Source organism: Indicator indicator, chromosome 4, assembly GCF_027791375.1.
Source record: "Indicator indicator isolate 239-I01 chromosome 4, UM_Iind_1.1, whole genome shotgun sequence".
Classification (NCBI taxonomy): Eukaryota; Metazoa; Chordata; class Aves; order Piciformes; family Indicatoridae; genus Indicator; species Indicator indicator.
Genome location: NC_072013.1, coordinates 42,847,905 through 42,866,375, shown reverse-complemented (window position 1 = coordinate 42,866,375; position 18,471 = coordinate 42,847,905). Strand labels below are relative to the sequence as shown.

General features: G+C 39.4%; 1 protein-coding gene across 1 annotated transcript in view; it reads right to left on the bottom strand.

The window, feature by feature from the left end:
• NUBPL (NUBP iron-sulfur cluster assembly factor, mitochondrial) overlaps positions 1-18,471 on the bottom strand; it is an 86,124-nt gene that overhangs the window by 29,241 nt on the left and 38,412 nt on the right. The gene's annotated exons all lie outside the window — the stretch shown is intronic.

The following is an 18,471-nucleotide window of genomic DNA, read 5'->3' as shown; positions in this document are numbered from 1 at the left end:
CTCAAGACTTTTACTTTGCAGCTACTTAATCACAGATTAGAAGCAAATGTTAGATAAAATACTGACTAAAATTCCAGATTTTGTGCAACAACTGTAGTTTAGGAATTTTTTACATTAATTTAACACATTTTGGCTGCTTCTTACAACTTCTTTGAAGCCACACATAAATCTTTAGCAATTTTTTGTTTGTTACTGCAAAGCTAGAGCTATCAGTACTAAATTGGAATGGGCTGCCCAGGGAGGTGGTGAAGTCATTGTCCCTGGAATTGTTTAAAATAAGACAGGATGAGGCACTTAGTGCCATGGTTTAGTTGATTAGATGGTGTTGGGCGATAGGTTGAACTTCGTGATCTTGAAGGTCTTTTCCAACCTGGTTAATTCTGTGATTCTGTGATTTTTTCCTAGGGAAAAGAGCTGTTGGGAGGAAAAAAGCCCAACAGATTTGTTAAATGAAAATCACCAGGTATAATCACACAGAGTTATAATGTACATAAGACATCATACAATTAAAAAAACCTTACTGGTTGCTAGGCAACAAATGAGAATGACCATTCAAGATATTAGCCTCAAATATGAGGATGCTGTGATTATTTACATTCTTTAGGACAGATTTTAAGGAGAATCAAATAACTGTCTCTAGACCACTGTGTACTGAAAGAAATGTCCTCTCCATGAGAACAGAAATAATCCTATATAAAGCAAAGCCATGCTATACTTCACCTAAATGTTTCCCAACAGTTTAACTTTCAGATCACTGATTCAGCTCTGACATAGTGCAGATTAGTACCACTGCACTTTTGCTAGCCAGCAGAAGTGGTATTTTTGCATCTGCAGTAGAGAAGCTTTAAGAAATCATAACCATATTAAAAATAAAGACTCACAAATGTCTTCTCCTCGCTTTTCTGTCCAGACAGACATAATGCAGTTATATGGTATGTCTCTGATTTTTACAACGTATGTAAGATGTAACTGTATGAACGGCTTTAATACCAGAAAATGCCAAACAAAGGCAGGATGCTATTTTCTCTTTCATTTTACATGTTTCCTCAGCATTGTTTCACCAGTAAAAACAACTGACATTTCGCTAGTTCCCCAGTTATTGTCCTGGAGTGTTAGATCCTGTCAAGGGAACAATCATTCATTTTCATTCAGCTGCTTGTATGGCTGATCATTTTCCAGGGAAACACATGTGATGTGAAATCCAGATCACTGATCCAGCATAGCACTCAGTGAGAAATGTAATTTTTCAGAGCAAACTGATGAAGATGGAGGATTTCAGAGCCCTTATGGGAGAAGGAGGATGGCGAAGGTTAGTTGCAAATTTATCTTCAGACTTCTAAATTAGGGACTCTCAGGCACACCTCCCTTTCCTCATTTTCTATACAAAGGTTACAGGAGCATTAAAAAATGTCTAAGACAGTCTAGCTAAACAGGAAATGCTACTTATGTTAACCATAGCAAACAATGAACTTTTTCACCTTTGATATTTATCTCCATAATCTCTATTAATCCCTATTATTTTATACTGTCAACAAAAATCACATATACCTAGCAGATTTCTAAAAGTGATTAGCATTCATAATCATACTGAGACTATACAAAGAAAAATTACATATATGTGCAGAATTGTATGTACTGAAATAGAAGCATGGGGTAGAAACGCCAATTTATGTGGAAAAATAATTTTAAAATCTAGTTTTTACTTTGTTTTTCTGAACTAATCTTGCTCAGTTATAGAACAAGATAAAAGCCACTACTGAGGAATGTCTCCTTTCCAGTCAAAACTAGTTTGCCCACTTGAAGGCATGAACCTTACATTTCTGTTCCTTAATCAAAAATTAACCATTATAAAGTCAACAAGTTGAAATTATACAAATCTTAAAAAGTAGTTTACAAGGTGAGCGAAGTCAAGGTCCTTAAAAATTTGCAACTAAACACAGAGATCCTCTATAAATAGCTACATGACTACATTTCAACATGCGAAACCAAATCTTTTGAAACGTTGTGGTATATGAATTTTTATGCTTTAAAAAGGATTCCCTCAAAAATACCTTTCCTCCCTTCTATCTTCATAAAGGCTGATCCTGGCATAAGTCCAGATTTACATATCCAGTAATCATATTCTCCTTCCTTAAGTACTTCTACAGAAGCTATGAATGAACTTTCTTTTTTTTTTTTTCAACAGGTTTTGCAGCAAGATGTAGTCCAGAAACACATTTATGAGTGGCACAGCACTACTAGCATTCTGACAACTTTCACATTCTTTCTCTGCCAAAACCCCTTAGGTTTTGAAAAAACTTGGACATCGAGTAGTTTTCAGCCCCTTTGTCCTTGAGCTCAATTCAAGTCCATTTATGTACAGTACTGCCTCATGGCCTAATACAAGACAACCCAAGTCTCTTACCAGAAGAAATTTGAATTTAAAAAAACCCAAACCAAACACTCCAAACAAATAATCAGCTACTTTTTTGTCCCACAGCTGAAAGCTATCTGGTTTTGTACATTCCTGCTGGCCCTATCTTTAGGATAGCTCATCCCAAGGTGACTTTCTGGGCCTTTTCACTCTTAGGCAGAGGTTCTGCTCCCCCAGCCTCTTCAACCACTAGTCTCCTTCATCTAGCTTGATGTGATCTATCTAGCAAGTTACTACAGTTCCCAAAAAAACTAGATCTAGACCTATTCCACTACTCTGCAAAACAACAGAGAAGACCTCAAACACGACTGTTTAAATCCTTTTCACAGAATCATAGAATGGCTTAGGTTGAAAGGGACCTTACAAATCATCAACCTCCCTACTATAGGCAGGGATGCCTGTTAGCTAGACTCAGCTGCTCAAGGGCCTCATCCTACCTGGCCTTGAACATCCCCAGGGAAGAGGCATCCACAACCTCCCTGGGCAACCTATACCCTTGTACTGAAGAAGTTCTTCCTAAGATCCAGTCTAAACCTATTCTCCCTTATGAAAAGCCCCTCTGCAGCATGCAGTTTTGTGGGGAAACCACAGCTGCTGCCATTCTAAGCACAGGTAGCTGCCTTGGGGAAAATATCTCCATGTAAAACCTTCAATGTAAAAGAACACTTTTATAAACAGTTTACTGCTTCAAAAATACACAAACCAATTGTTTCTCAAGAAGCTAATTTCAGAATTTAGCACATAGAGTGGAACAGGAAAATGGGTACAGAAATTTGAGAGCACCAGAGCTTTTCTGCCTCAAGCTTTCTCAGTAAGTGACCCCATAACAACAAAAAGAATTCTCAAGATGCACTTTTTTGGATTGTCCTATGAATAATCGTTTTTATTAATGTTATAAACCTCTTAAAATAGAAGTTAATAATGGAATCTTAAGCACACGGTGCATCTCATGGTAAATATCATTGCTAGGCAACAGGAAAAAAATACTCTGTTAACACATAGTGTAATTAAATTATAATGCTTTACTTAATTTATGGTACTGAAACCATCTCATTTCATGTATTTTCTTCAAATCCATGGACTGAAAAATAAAGAAATAAGCTGGTTTTTATCAAACAAATTGTGCTCCATTACAATACTTATAAATCTGACCACAGAAATATGGAAAAGCTACACCATGCCAGCAGGGACAGAGAGGATGTGTTGCCGCCGTGCAGAGCAGGAGGAAGACAGGCTTTTGTCATGTCTAGTCATGCACATGTTGAATACCTGTGAGAATTACCTTCCACAACCATCTCTGAGTTACACCACTGCTGTGGCACTGGTGGAAGTCAGATAGCAAACTAGACTGGAAAACTGTTCCTCATTAAAACTAGCTTTATTTTTTTAACTTTGGACCTAGCTGAATAGTTATCCTCACAATTTTATTCTCTTCTTTTTCATTTGTAACTCCAGGTCACAATGGAGACCTGCACCATACATCGAATACTGTGTCCAGTTCAAGAGAGACAGGGATCTGCTGGAGAGAACCCAACAGAGAGCTACGAGGATGATGGCGGGACTGGAACATCTCTCCAATGAATAAAGACAGAGAACTGAGGTTGTGTAGTCTGGAGAAAAGAAGGCTGAAAGGGGATCTTGTCAACCTCTATAAATATCTGAGGGTTGGGTGCCAAGATGAAGGTGACAGGCTCTTTTTGGTGGTGCCCAGTGACAGGATGAGGAGCGGTGGGTACAAGTTAGAACATAAGAGGTTCCACCTCAACACGAGGAGACACTTCTTTATGGTGAGGGTGACAGAGCACTGGAACAGGCTGCCCACAGAGGTTGTGGAGTCTCCCTCTCTGGAGACTTTCAAAACCCACCTGGATGTGTTCCTGTGAGGCCTGCTCTAGATGATCCTGTTTGGGCACAGGAGTTGGACTTGATGATTGCTGGAGGTCCCTTACAACCCTTAACATTCTGTGATTCTGTAACATAGCTGTAAGTGCTGAAAAAAATCTGAGCTAGTGTTTTTGTCCAGTAGTGAGCAGTGTCCACTAGACATAGGGATTTGCTCAGACTCAGGTTGGGGAACTAAGGTTCTGTCACCTTCACTCACCCCAGTTCTCCCTGTAGACTTGTTTCTATTCTGTGAGAAGCAGACGATGAACATCGTGGAGTTGAGTTGTTCCTCCATTACCCTCCCACAGGAATAGAGAAGCAGTATGACAATATTTCATTAAACAAATTCTTGAGTGTAATTTGGAAGGTATAATCATTTGTTCTAGAAGTGTACACATTATTTAGTGGAAGAAGAAATTCCAGGTCTGATACTAAGTTTCAACAAAGAAGAAAAAAAAAAAAAGGGGGAAAGACATTTTTAATTAAATTTAGTATTAGAACATATAATCAGAGGAGCGACTTTCTGAAATCTACTATTACCATTCATTCAACAATATTAAAATGGGGAATATAATCAGGCTGTGGTATCAACACTCATTTGAATGCAAATCTTGTTTATATGCAACAATTTACCAAATCAAGACCTCTAAGTCCTCATGTTCTCAATCAATTCTGAAAAATGTCTGTATGCAAATATGGTTGCACACAAGTAAATGAGCTCAGATTAACAGCACATTACAGTAAATGACTTCTCTTAGCAAGCAATAAGGGGACAGTGGTTACAAAAGCCTGCCTTGTAGCATCTGAAATCTGTCAGCACCTTTGCATGTACAGAAGTGTTAATCTTTGCCCCTCTAATATACACAGTGTGTAAAACATTTCAAACCATAGAAACGTAATTGCACTTTCCTTAAGTATAGCATTCATCTCTTTTTAAAAAGGTTTCACTTGACATTTATTGTTAAGCAAGGTAATTAAGTGCCATGTGCTTCTGTGTATTTTCTCTTGCTCAGAACCACCACAAATGCTTCTATGCAAATTGCTTCAATCAATCACTCTGCTTATGGGACGATTCATAATCAAAACACCAGATATGCATTTTGAGTTAAGGGCTCCAAATAGCAAGTTAAACCCAAGGTAGAGCACAGAGACAGCATTTCCGCTCAGGAATGAAGCCTGAGCATTGCCTGTGAGGCAGAAATGACAGAATATTAGCACAGTAGAGGGGTTGCTGCTTGGGGTTTTGAAGTTACCCTGGTGTTCGGTAAGTAACACAAGATATTATTTATTTGTTCTTATTAAGAGGAATGCATGCAGAGTTTCAATCAACCAGCACTGCAGGTGCAAGCTTGGCAGCAGCCAGTCAAACTCTGAATACCAGTATCAGAAAAGTACCAAGAGCTACATTGCAGCCAGCCTAAGGTCTGTTCCTGACAGATCCCTCCTCCCCCTAACTGCTTTGTTGTGTATATTAACGATTTAATACAGGCAAACAGCTGAATAAAATAAAGGTAAGAAATGCTGTTAAATGAAAATGTGAAACTGTCCACATATGCTTGTACAAGATAAAAGAAATTTCTTTGAAAAATTACTTAAAGATTCTGCTTAAACATAAATGGACATCGGGAACAGAAAAAGTAGTTTCATGAGTTAAGAAAATAGATCATTTAGGAATACATAATGAAATAATGGCATTTTCATTTAAATTATTTATTTATTTTCACAAATACTTGATAAAGAAAGAAGCCATTGCCCACATACAAACCAGAAGATTTTCATTCTCTATGGAAACCTCCTCTGTGGAGCTGAAACAGCTACTTATACCATAGCAGGATTATGCCATGGTGTTTAATACAACATGACACCTTCTGAACAAAAACAACTGCCCCGTTGACTTAGAACAAACTGCCCAACAGGGTTGTGGAGTCTCTCTCTCTGGATATGCTCAAAACCCGCCTGGATGTGTTCCTTTGTGACCTGGTATAGCCGATCCTGCTCTGGCAGGGGGGTTGGACTGGATGATCTTTCAAGACCCCTTCCAACCCTTGATCTGTGATTGTCCTCCGATGCTTAACTCATCTCAAAGCCTTGCAATCTAACACCACAAAAACCAGATGCACTACTACAGTTCAAATTCCCTCCAAGGCATTTCTGAGCAGGCTGTTCAGCCAAGTTCAGAAAGAACCTGAGGTGAAACATAAAAACAGTTTGCTCCAAAGATTTCCATAAAGAGAAGGAAATTTTCCTATTCTTTCTCAGTATAGAGTAACTTTTAGAAGTGCCTAGGAATGAAGTCAGTCATGTTCAACAACCCAAACAGAGACTGGTCGCCTCCTCCCTGATGGCTTTTAGCAGTGTTAAAAACTGAGGTCAAAGGCAGTAGCCTGCAGGTTCTGTCACCTTCACTTATATAACCTATAAAACTACATTCCCAGAAGATGACAATAAAGAGGTTATTCTCTATGAGGCATTCCAGGAGACAGAAGGAAAGCACTCAACACCAGGTGCCTACACACCTTCAGAAACCCAGTCAGCGTTGTGTCAGCCTGAACAGAAGACGGCACACAGATGCTGGGCCGCCTGGCATGAACACAGGAGTTTAGGGATGACTGAAAAGGAGTAGTTCCATGCAGTTCCAACACAACTGCTGGTTACCTGTATCAGCACTTTCACCTATAAAAGACTCTTCCAGTAGGTTTAAGTTGTTACTACAAGGAGCTTTCATGAGCTGAGATTCCCATTTCCTAGGGATTCAAAACAGAGATCTCTAAAAGATGACAGTTTGAGAATTAAACCTTTATTATGCAGTCAGACTTAAGACTTATCATTGATCTGCTGCTCTTTACCCTTGACCCTCAAACACTCTGCACTATGTAATTTTTCTTTTCTTCAGCAATACACCACCTTTTTTTTTCTTGTTCAATGATACAGCACTGTCTGCAGTTCGGCTGCTGAATACTGCCAATAAAATTTCTCTTCCTATGTCTCAGCAATAAAATTAAGCACAAAAATTAAGTAAGATAAAGGCAAATCAGAAGAAAGCAGGCTAGGCATCACATCATCTAATTAAACTAATCACAAGGTTGATGCAGCTATATTGAGTGCATCAACTGAACTACAAATTCTCTTTGAGCTAATTCACAAAGGCAAAAGCTACAAAACCCAAAGCCAACAACACATCTTTAAAGTAGTATTATCAAGACCCAATTTAAGCTCAATTTATATATGCTGTCTAGTCAGGCCCCATCCTTGGAGATATTAAAGGTCAGGCTCGGTAAGACTCTGAGCAAGCAGATCCAGTGGAGGATGTCCCTGCTCACTGCAGGGAGGTTGAACTTTACGGCCTTTAGAGGTCCCTTCCAAGCCAAACCATTCTATGATTCTATTCTGCAGTTCTATGTAGACTGATGAACTGAGCCCAAAAGACAATAAATCTCAATATAGGACTCCAGGTTTTGTTATTAGGTCTCAGAGTAAATATTAATTTTCAGTAATAAAGTATTTTTTGTCTATAAATAAATTGTTTTTCACAAATACGGACAATAACACATCCTCCAAAGTTTCTGTACTTAGAATTCACAAGCATATCCTCCCCAGACACTGAATCCAAAAAAGTCTCCTCTTACTAATGAAACTGGCATTCTAGAGTCTCCTTGAACTGCCTTGAAGCACAAGAATCAATACTCCCAACAAGAAGTGGCAACGGCGCTGCACAAAACATAGAACATTTCCAGTCCGTATGAAGATTCAAGAGGAACAGAGTCTGATAAAAGAATGTAAGCAACATGCAAGAGTGAGCAGAGCAGATCACTGACTTGTGGGAATTCTTGGCCATGGGACTGTGACTGTGCAGTTCATACAAGCTCTCTATTAAAAGAACTGCCTGTAGGGTCAGAAAGGAGCAAGAAAAGCTGCATATAGGCATGGATGAGATTTAAAATTAAAATAATTAAATTTTAAAATTGTACACATTTTGCAGTTGCACACAACATCTCCATAATTTAAAGATGTGCTGAATGTCTTACTCCTACAGTATTCCTAGCAAAAGCATTTACTGTGACTTAGCCAAGAGATAACCCTTGACAGCATCGCCCATAGACTGCCAGAATAATTGCTGTGCCCACAGAACCATGCTTTAGCATTCAGCAGTGCCCTCAGTTATGAATCTGCAACAATAAATTGAAAGGTCTTACTTGGATTCTAAACCTAATTAAAATAGTTAGGTGAAGGTGCTGATACCATGAGTTTCAGGAACATTGTGTGATTACTGCAAAGGGACAGTCTTCATATTTTCACCTCATTTCCTACGTTTTTATCTAAATTCACTTCTTAATGATTTTTATACATCTAGCAGAAGAAGTACTTAAAATGGGCACCCACTTTAGCTGCATAATAAAAAGAGTTGTATTCCAAAGGCATCATTCCGCTGGGAGAACATATTCCTCCTTTTAAAAATACTGTTGGATGGAGCAAAACACTGTAAGAGAAGAAACATCTACTGCAGCTTCATAAATAGTACAGAGAAGCGGGGGTTGCACAATTACTTTACGTTTGTGTCAATCACTTGGTATGTGAGAAATAATCACTTTCTACAAAGAACCCTGGTACAAAACCAGCTGCTATTCTTGGATATCTGCAGTTATTTTCTGAGAGCAAAACAGAAATGGGAGGATGGTGTGAGAGAAGGATCAGTATGTCTGCTTCCAACAGTCAGAATGCAAGTTGGATTATTAAAAAAAAAAAAAAAACCCTCTGTGCAGTTTAACATATATTATTAACTCTTAAAAGCTGTTCAGATATTAATATTAATAGTTGATCTGCCAAGTAAAATTAGTGTGTAATATTAAATGTATCCATGCTTTGGAGATTCCACTTTTGTGTGGGTTTTTTTGGGTTTTTTTTGATCATAAGATGGAAAAGAAATGCTGCAAAATTAGAAAAAAACACCATGCTTAAAAAGCAGCTTTGGTGAGCTCCACCCACACACTCAGAAGCAACCCTAAAAATTCTTCCAAAGATCTTGAATACTCAGGAAGGGAAATTATCAAAATCTCCACTAAGCACCAAGTTTCAACCAGAAGCCCATTTGGAATCCGTTAGTTACACACCAGTTTGTGGGAAAGAAGCAAGTCTTGCAGGCCAGCTCTATCAGGTATGCTCTAAATGCACCTGCCAGAGATAACACAAAGTGCAACACAAACCCAATTTCCTGCATAGCACTGACCATGCTCTCCTTTCACACATCTGGTCCTGGCCCCAGGAATCTTGCATCCCTTGCTGTAGAGCAGAAGGGTTTGGCTGCTTTATGTGATTTTAGGGCATTCTCCTGGGTAGTGGGAAATACAGGTTTGAATGCTAAACGGAGAAAGTAACTGAACTCGCAGCTCCCATGTCCTGGCTTCAAGGTCATGGAAACTTTCAAGGCTGTTGTTATGAACAGAAAATAAGTTAAAAGAAAGGTCTAGGCATCCAACAGAAGACATGCAATTTTGGCTCTAGATCTGCTCCACAGAGCTGTCTGACACAGGCTACAATTTGGTGCTGAAATCCAGGACAGAGGGAGAAAGTAAGACTCATCCCATAAGCTTTTCCTAGCAGCCCTCTTGCTCAGCATCTTCAGCATTGTTCATTTCCAGACAGTGAATGCACCAACTTTGACATATCATTAATTTCCACCTACTTCACACCAAGCTTTGCATTCCTGCAAAGCTACCTCTTAGGCAGTGCAATACTCAGCACACCAATACTCATGCCACTTTTTGCATCTAACCTACAACAACTTGAAAGAACAACCAACCTCTTTGACTACTGGAAAAGAACAGAGAATGTAGAAGAGTGGCATTAGGTGTCTAGCATTTGTTGAAAAGCATCATGTAACTAAAGGAAGCTTCATCTAGAAAAGAAAACAAATAGTGCCTTCTCTTTTCCTAGTTCCTTTACCACCAGCATTCCTGTTTGGTAAACACTTAAAAGCATGCTTAAGTCACCACCTCTTTCCAAGAAGGAAGCTGGATGCCATTGAGGCACAAAGTTCTGAACTTTGTTGAAGAGAAACATTAAAACTCAAAAATTTCCTGTAAAAACTCCAGGGGAATTTGCACTGCCATTTTGAGACATCAGAATGTCTGTCTGACATTTTTCTCCTGCCTAGTTAACAAACTCAGCAAAACAGTTGCACGTTTTGCATTTGTTTTGTTTTATGCAAAGGAGGGCAAACACATGCATACCTGTGTAATCTGTGAGAGATGAGACTACTGGAAGCAGAGCAAAGAAAACATTCTCACAGCCTGTTCCCACTGCAGCAGTAGCTGCACAGTCATAACCATGACAGCTGAGGAACCAGGCCAAGAAATGTTTGCTGTAAATACATTCTCACTATGTTGTTAGGCTTTTTTTCTCCCCCTTTTTTTTTAATCCTCAAAGACAGATAAAATCCATTTACTACAAGCACTTCCAGTTCAGCAGTAAGTTGTTGGCTAAGGTTTTTGTTTTCTTCTGGCTTTCCTAACACTTCTTCCTATGACTGTCAGTCCCTTTCAGAGACTGTAATCCCTTTTCCTATCAGCTGCTAATGTGAGCCAATGAAGCAATAGGGATCTGTAGAGATCCTGCTTCCTTCATTATGGGAGGAAAGGCAATAGAACAGGTTTTGTAGCTCTGGCCAGAAACAACAAAGAATCAAGTCCATATTTGTTCAGTTATACCCACCCCAAAACACACAGGAGCACTTGAGTCAATGGGTGATGGCAGGACTCCATAGCAAGTTAATCTGGTGGGCAGAGGGGTGGAAAGAAGGAACTCTCTGTCATCTCCCACACTTTTGGCTGCAGTACCTCTCTGAATCTATGTTTACCTTGTAATCTCCAGGAAGTATAATCACTCCCTTTAAATATGTAGATACTGACTGGGACTGGTTAAGGCAGTTCTCCCTGGACAGACAGGACCTTTCAAGGTGATTATTAGCATTTGAGCAAACTAATGATGATTAAACAAATTCCTCTAACAGGATTTTCTAAACATCAACACCACAACTAAAGTATGGGGTTGAAATTAGTGTTGAGATTTCCACTGATTTCAGTGGGTTCTGGATGAGCAGAAATTAGTTTATTTGTCTTTTAATCTTAGCAAAATAAATGTAACAAAAAAACAGTAGAAGCATTTTTAGAAACAAATTCCTCTGTTAAGGCATGAGTGAGTCATCTGCTTATCTTGCCCTTTGAAACAGTTTCCTTAATTTCAGTGATAAAATGAGGGATGTTAAATGACCTTCCTTGCTTTAAATGAAAGCTTACTGAGGATTTAAGAAAAATATCTCACAGACATTCAGAGTTATTGTTTACTGTTTGCCCATTATTCATTATTGAGTTCTGGGCACCTCAAAACAAGAGACAGAAGCGCTGGAATGAGGGCAGAGGAGGGCAATGAAGCTGGTGAAGGGCCTGGAGAATAAATCTGAAGAGTGACTGAAGGAGCTGGAGCTGTTTAGTTTGAAGAACAGGAGGCTGAGGGGAGACCTTATTGCTGTCTACAACTACCTGAAGGATGTTATGGAGAGGCTGGTGCTGGTCTCTACTCACAGGTAATTAGTGACAGAACAAGAGGGAATGGCCTCAAACTGCAACAGGGTAGTTTTAGACTGGACATTAGGAAAAACTTTTCACAGAAAGAGTGGTCAGACGTTGGCTGCCCAGGCAGGTGGTTGAATTACCAACCCTGGATGTGTTTAAAGGTCATTTAGATGTGATGCTTGGGGATATGATTTAGGGGTGAACTTTGCAGAGTAGGGTTAATGGTGGGACTTGATGATCCCAGGGGTCTTTTCCAACCTCAACAATTCCATGATTCTGTTCCTCTTTCCAAAGTATCTCAGTAGCAGATCTTGACCTTTCTAAATAGAACAAATACAAAATATCAATGATCCTACATCTAGGGACGAAGAATCTTCCCATTTTCATACTTTGGATCACAAAAAATGAAAATAGAAAGGTATCCCAGCTCCCTAAAGATGCAACTGCTTTTACTGTTTGTGAGAACAGTGATGTCTAAACTTTCTTCTTCCCAAACTGGAAAGTTCGAGACTTCCAACTGAGCTAACAATCTCTATGCTCACCACAGGTTAAGATAACAATAAACCAGAAAATCAAAATGGAGGAAATCTTTTTGTAACAGCTGAAGTGCTGGCAAATTTTTCACTGTAGTGACACCTGGTGAGACTATTGCACTTTAGAATTATGCACTGCAAAGTATAAACACATCTTTGTAGTTTATAAGCACAGCTTTGTTTAGCTCTATGTAATGTAAACTGTAAATATCCTGTTACAGACTGACTCAATTACTTGCAGACTGGATAAATACATGAATATTGTGAAACACAAGTCAATTTTTAAACCAGCAAAAATCCTCAAATGGAAGATGTTGCCAAACTGCAAAATAGGGGAAAAGAAAACAGTATTAGTCTGCATTTGGCATACACACTTCAGGTACACCTATTATTTTGGTAAATAGATGAGTGTGCACAGACTCTTAAATCTGTATTAAAAGGCAAAAAATTAGAAAAGCTTGAAAATAAATATTAAAAGCTACTTGTTTCTGACCACCTTTGCCACAATTTGCCACTGCAGCACCTCACTATTCTCCCATTTTGCAAATTCACTGCCATAATGCAAGACAAATGCATTCAATGGCAGTCTCTTGAAAAAGTGCCCTTTCTAAACCAAAAAGTGTTAAAAATTAAATCCACACTTGAAAAAAGAAATCTTCTGACTTCACTGAAGATCTTTTTCTTCACTTGCTCTTTACATTTACAATAAGAATAATTTTCATCATTGACTCACTATTACTATTCTGGGAATCCTTTCAATTCATTCAAAATATAGCTGCAAAAAAAATCAGAGCCATCAACTTGTTCTTGTCATCTTCCTACTGACCCAATATGAGTTATTCTCTGCTAAAATCCCATTTTGCTGCTTCCTCTCATCCACCAATTTTATACTGATGAGACAGAGTTCTTTGTCCATACTAATATCATCTTTGGGTAAGCCCCAAAGACATTTACCACGTAAGAGATGAAACAAAGCTTTTAAGTCATGGATGTGCACAGCCAATTTGCTCAAGCCATGAATCTGAAGGACAAGAAGTTTTTGCTACTCTTACAATCTAAGGCTTGAACCTATTCTCCTAAGACAGTGTCAAGCAGTATGAAGGTAAGTCCAGTAGGGAAAAGTAAACCCTCAGATAGTACCACTGAGAATGACAGGTGAGGTATTCCCACCCCAGATAGGCAGTGGCTCTAGACCAGGCTTTAGTTTGGCTTCCCATTCCTGTAGGCAGGGAACCTACTTCTTAGGCACTGCAATGTTCAGGACAACAATATTCACATCTCTTTTTGCATCTAATCTGTAGCAGCTAGAAAAAAAGCACAAACTCTTTTAATAATGGAAAAGAAGAATGGCATTAGGTGTCTTCTGCAGTCTGTATTTTGACAGATGTGGATTCCTCCTCCCTGGGGGTGTTCAAGGCCAGGCTGGATGAGGCCTTGAGCAGCCAAGTCTAGTTGAGAGGCATCCCTGCCCATGGTGGGGAGGTTGGAGTAGATGATCTCTAAGCTCCCTTCCAACCTAAGCCATTCTATGATTCTATGAAACAAGTACCACCAGTATTCCTATTTAACAAACACTTAGAAACATGCTAGCCTTCAAATCTACATCTCCAGAGTTCATGCCCGAACTCATTCCTACTTGTTTTTCTTCAACCTTTCTTCTAAAAACAATTGGACATAAAAGATTTATTCTAAACATGTAACTTCTTCTTTAAGGTGTCTTTTGTTGTCATCTTTGAATTTTTCTGTGTTCAGTTTACACTGTAAAATACCCAAGGCTGACACTGATAGCAAAATCAAAAATAAAATAACAGCCTATGGTTCTTCATGCACTACAGAGATGGGCAGATGCCTTGGGCTGAGTTTTATAAAGGTCTGCATCCTAAGCAGTAAACTATTAAAACCAAACCAAAAACTCCCTAAGTCTCCAGCACAGTCTTCTTTATGGCACTGCTACTCAATTCCAGAGTGCCTGAGAAAATATCAATGCACAAAGCCTAGAATCCCCATTTTTAGAACCATCAAAGGAAGAGGTATGACATGAAAAAGGGGGAAAAAATCCCAAACCAAACAATAAAAAACGCACACATATTTCTCTCTCTTTTTTTTTTTTTTTACTTCATAGTTCACATTAAGGATATAGACAAGGCTGATTTGGGTTCACTTTTATCTCTGTGCCTGCAGGGATCTGATCAGCACCTCTAAAGTACAAAGAAATGCTACTGAGGACAGGATGCCCATTTGAAACTTGCTCATTTGATTGCAAGACTTCATTGTATACTCACTTGAGCAAGAGAGATGAGCAAGCATGACTGTCTAGCTTGCAATTAGGCCACTAATACTAGAGAGACACCTGCATTTCAGTTTAGGTTTGAAAAAGTGCTCTAAGCAGTGATCTCTCTGAAAGGCAAAATCATTTTCTCCTCTTTTAGCTGTAGGATTTAAAGGTCAAAAAGGTGGTGGTATGCCAATTTTGGAACTAATCCCAGATGCACACAACAACTTAGGTTGGAAAGGACCTCAGATGGTTATCTTTCTGCTCTATCTTGCTCCTCAAAGTAAGACCAACCTGGATCAGGTTACTTAGAGTCTTGCCCAGGTGAGTTCTGAATACCTTCTAAAGGATAGATTTGAGAATAGGTGCAGGCAACCTGTTCAGATGTGTGATTGCTTTCTCTGTTTAAAAAAATCCAAACTAATCAACCCTCCACAGCTCAGATTTCTTACTATATATTACAAACTGCATTCACTTCCTCTTGTGCTACCACTGTGCACACACCCAATCTTCATCTCCTCTATGCATATCATTTAGGTGGTTGAAGACAGCAGTGTCTCCCTTTAACCTTCTCAAAACAAAAAAAAGCAAGCCCTTAGTTCTGTCAGTGTCTTTTCAAGTATTATATCCTTCATTCCCTTTATCACCTTGATGGCTCTTTGCTGGAGAATACATACACAAGGTAGCAAGTACCATCAGAAGTTAAGCAGTTGTGCATGTATCTGCAAAAGACATCTAGGTTCTGATGAGTTGTGATGAATGACAGTGATAGATTTACATTGATCTTGGGCATTCCTAAGAGAAGAATATATTTGAGTAACACATATTCTGGGAACCTGAGCCACAAAACAGGGACTAGGGACCCACCTGGGGGTCCTAGTGGATGGAAGGTTGACCCATGAGCCAGCAATGTGCTCTTGTGGCCAAAAAGGCCAATGCCATTCTGGGATGGATTTGAAGGGCTGTGGTTAGTAGGTCGAGAGAGGTTCTCCTCACCCTCTACTCTGCCCTGGTGAAGCTGGAGTACTGTGTCCAGTTCTGAGCCCCTCAGTTCAGGAAGGACACAGAACTGCTTGAAAGAGTCCAGTGCAGAGTCACAAAGATGATGAAGGGGGTGGAACATCTTTCTGATGAAGAGAGACTGAGGGACCTGGGGCTCTTCAGCTTGAAGAAGAGCCTGAGGGGTGACCTCATTCATGTTTATAAAGATGTAAAGGGTGAGTGCCAAGAGGATGAAGCCAGGCTCTGCTCAGTGATGCCCAATGACAGGACAAGGAGCAATGGGTGGGAGTTGTGGCACAGAAAGTTCCACGTAAACATGAGGAAAAATTTTTTCACTGTGAGGGTGACAGAACACTGGAACAGGCTGCCCAGGGGGGTTGTGGAGTCTCCTTCTCTAGAGATCTTCAAAACCTGCCTGGATGTGTTCCTGTGTGATCTGCTCTAGGTGATCCTGCTCTGGTGGGGGGGTGGACTGGATGATCTTCTGATGTCCCTTCCAGCCCCTAACATTCTGTGATTCTGTGAAAATAAATTGCGCTCATCAGAAAAGAAAGTATATAATAAATTTACTATTTCAATATGAGAAAGCACTAAAGGAAGGTTAAACTCAGAAAATGTAAATATGAGTCTTTGTAGTTCTGTACATCCCTCAAGAAGCAGTAACTCTCGACAGTGCTGAATGCTGTACACACATAGAACGAAATTTCCATGGTCCCAAAACATAAGGCAAAATACAGTACGTGGACACAACAGAAGCCAAAGGACAGTTCTTGGTAAACCATACTAATCAGTCAGGCAGGTGGCTTAGTATGTAGTACATCACTACTTTACTGAGAGAACCTTCTTGTCACATATTGCTTCCCAATCATTCCTTCTAATTTGGAACCGTTTCCTCTAGTTTCTCCATTGTTCTCTTTGCAAGACATCTATTTATACACACAGGCAAATAAGACTGTACAGAACTGTGAAAATTTATATGCTGAAGACTTCATGATATTTAACACAGCATGATATAAACACATGATAAATGGCATCAGACTATGTCTACAGACACCATACAAAGAACACTCTGCTGCCTGTAACGTGCACAGTGAAAGAGTTAATAGCAGCATGGTAGCTGTTTTACCAGGTGTAAATACATCTGCTCTCAATACCTTATCTACTTTTCTTGTCTTCTCAAGTGCAGCATTTAGCATGTTTCAAGAAAGATTGTCCCCAAATCTACATAAGTAACTTCCCCAATTTGAATTGTGGAAAGGAGCATACCAGTAACTACATATACACTCCTCAAAAAGTAGCAACTGCACAAAATAATTTACTAATATATGTCAAATACAAACAGTAATGAAGATCTATAATCTTCTCTCTTTAGAGACCACAGGATCATGGGAATCATAGAATCATTTAGGCTGGAAAAGACCTTTAAGGTCATTGAACCCAACCATTATCTAACTATCCTCCATGAATTCAACCACTGCTGTGGGAAACCTGTTCCAGTGTTTAATAACCCTTTCAGTTATAACAAGCTTCCTAATATCCAATCTGAACCTCCTCTGGTGCAACTTGAGGCCATTTCCCCTCATCGCTTGTTACTACAGGGAAGAGACCAACACTCACCTCTCACTAGAACCTCCTCAGCCTCTTCTTCTCCAGACTTGGTTGTGCAATCTCCTTCTCTGGAGACTTTCAAAGCCAACCTGGACATGTTCCTGTGTGGCCTGCCATAGGTGATCCTGCTTTGGCAGGGGGTTGGAGCCAATGATCTCTGGAGGTCCCTTCCAACCCCTGACATTCTGTGATTCTGTGAATCTCAGTTCCCTCAGCTGCTCCTCAGAAGACTTGTGCTCTGGATCCTTAACCAGCCTCAATGCCCCTCTCTGGACACACTCCAGTACCTCCATGTCCTTCTTGTAAGGGCCCCAAAACTGAACACAGTATTCAAGATGTGGCCTTATCAGCCACTTCAGGCAATGAATAAAAAACCCACAATATAGCTTCTATAGTCTTTGCTCTCCAAGAATTAAATACCACTACTGTTCCAAGTTAATCTAATCTGAAATCCTAAACCATGAAGTTTCACTGTTCCATTCCCTCCACTGTTGCTTTTATAGCAGCTTTTTCACAGAGGATCTTGAAATACCCCAGACCTCACAGCCCACAGTCTGCTCAGTATTTCAAAAGCAATTTATCCATCTGTCTGCATCTTCCCTATTCCAAATAACATATGATAATCTACAAATACTTACGCATAACTAAACAGTAGAAAATTATGTTACAAAAAAAGGTGTGAGTACATATATGTATATTCACACATACACGCCGTACTATATAAATACTATCACCCTTACCTCTGGCAAGCACTGATTTCAAAGCAGTTCTCTTAGTAGATGACAGCTTCAGAAGGAAAGTAGCATACAAAATCTCCACCTTTAGTCAAACTTACAAAACTACCTAAAACTGTAATAATTGCATAAACTGAATTAGAGTTTTTTTAAAGGACAAGACTGAATCTTCAGACTACAGCCCTATTCACACAGTCACAGAATTCAGCTTTGGGTTGAGCTAATAAAGTAATTTTGATAATTCCTCTGCTGAACTTAGGGTTCTAAACGTGAAAGCTACAGGGAATAATGCCTGCCCACGCTTCAAAGTGCAAGTCACAATTTCCTTTTGCTTGTGCAACTGTTCTACGTTAGGAATTTTGTGTAATTCACTTTCTGCTAGCTTTCCTGTGTATTCTTTCCTTTATAGTTATATCCCTCCCAGTGAAACTTGGATTTTCTATCAATACACACTTTT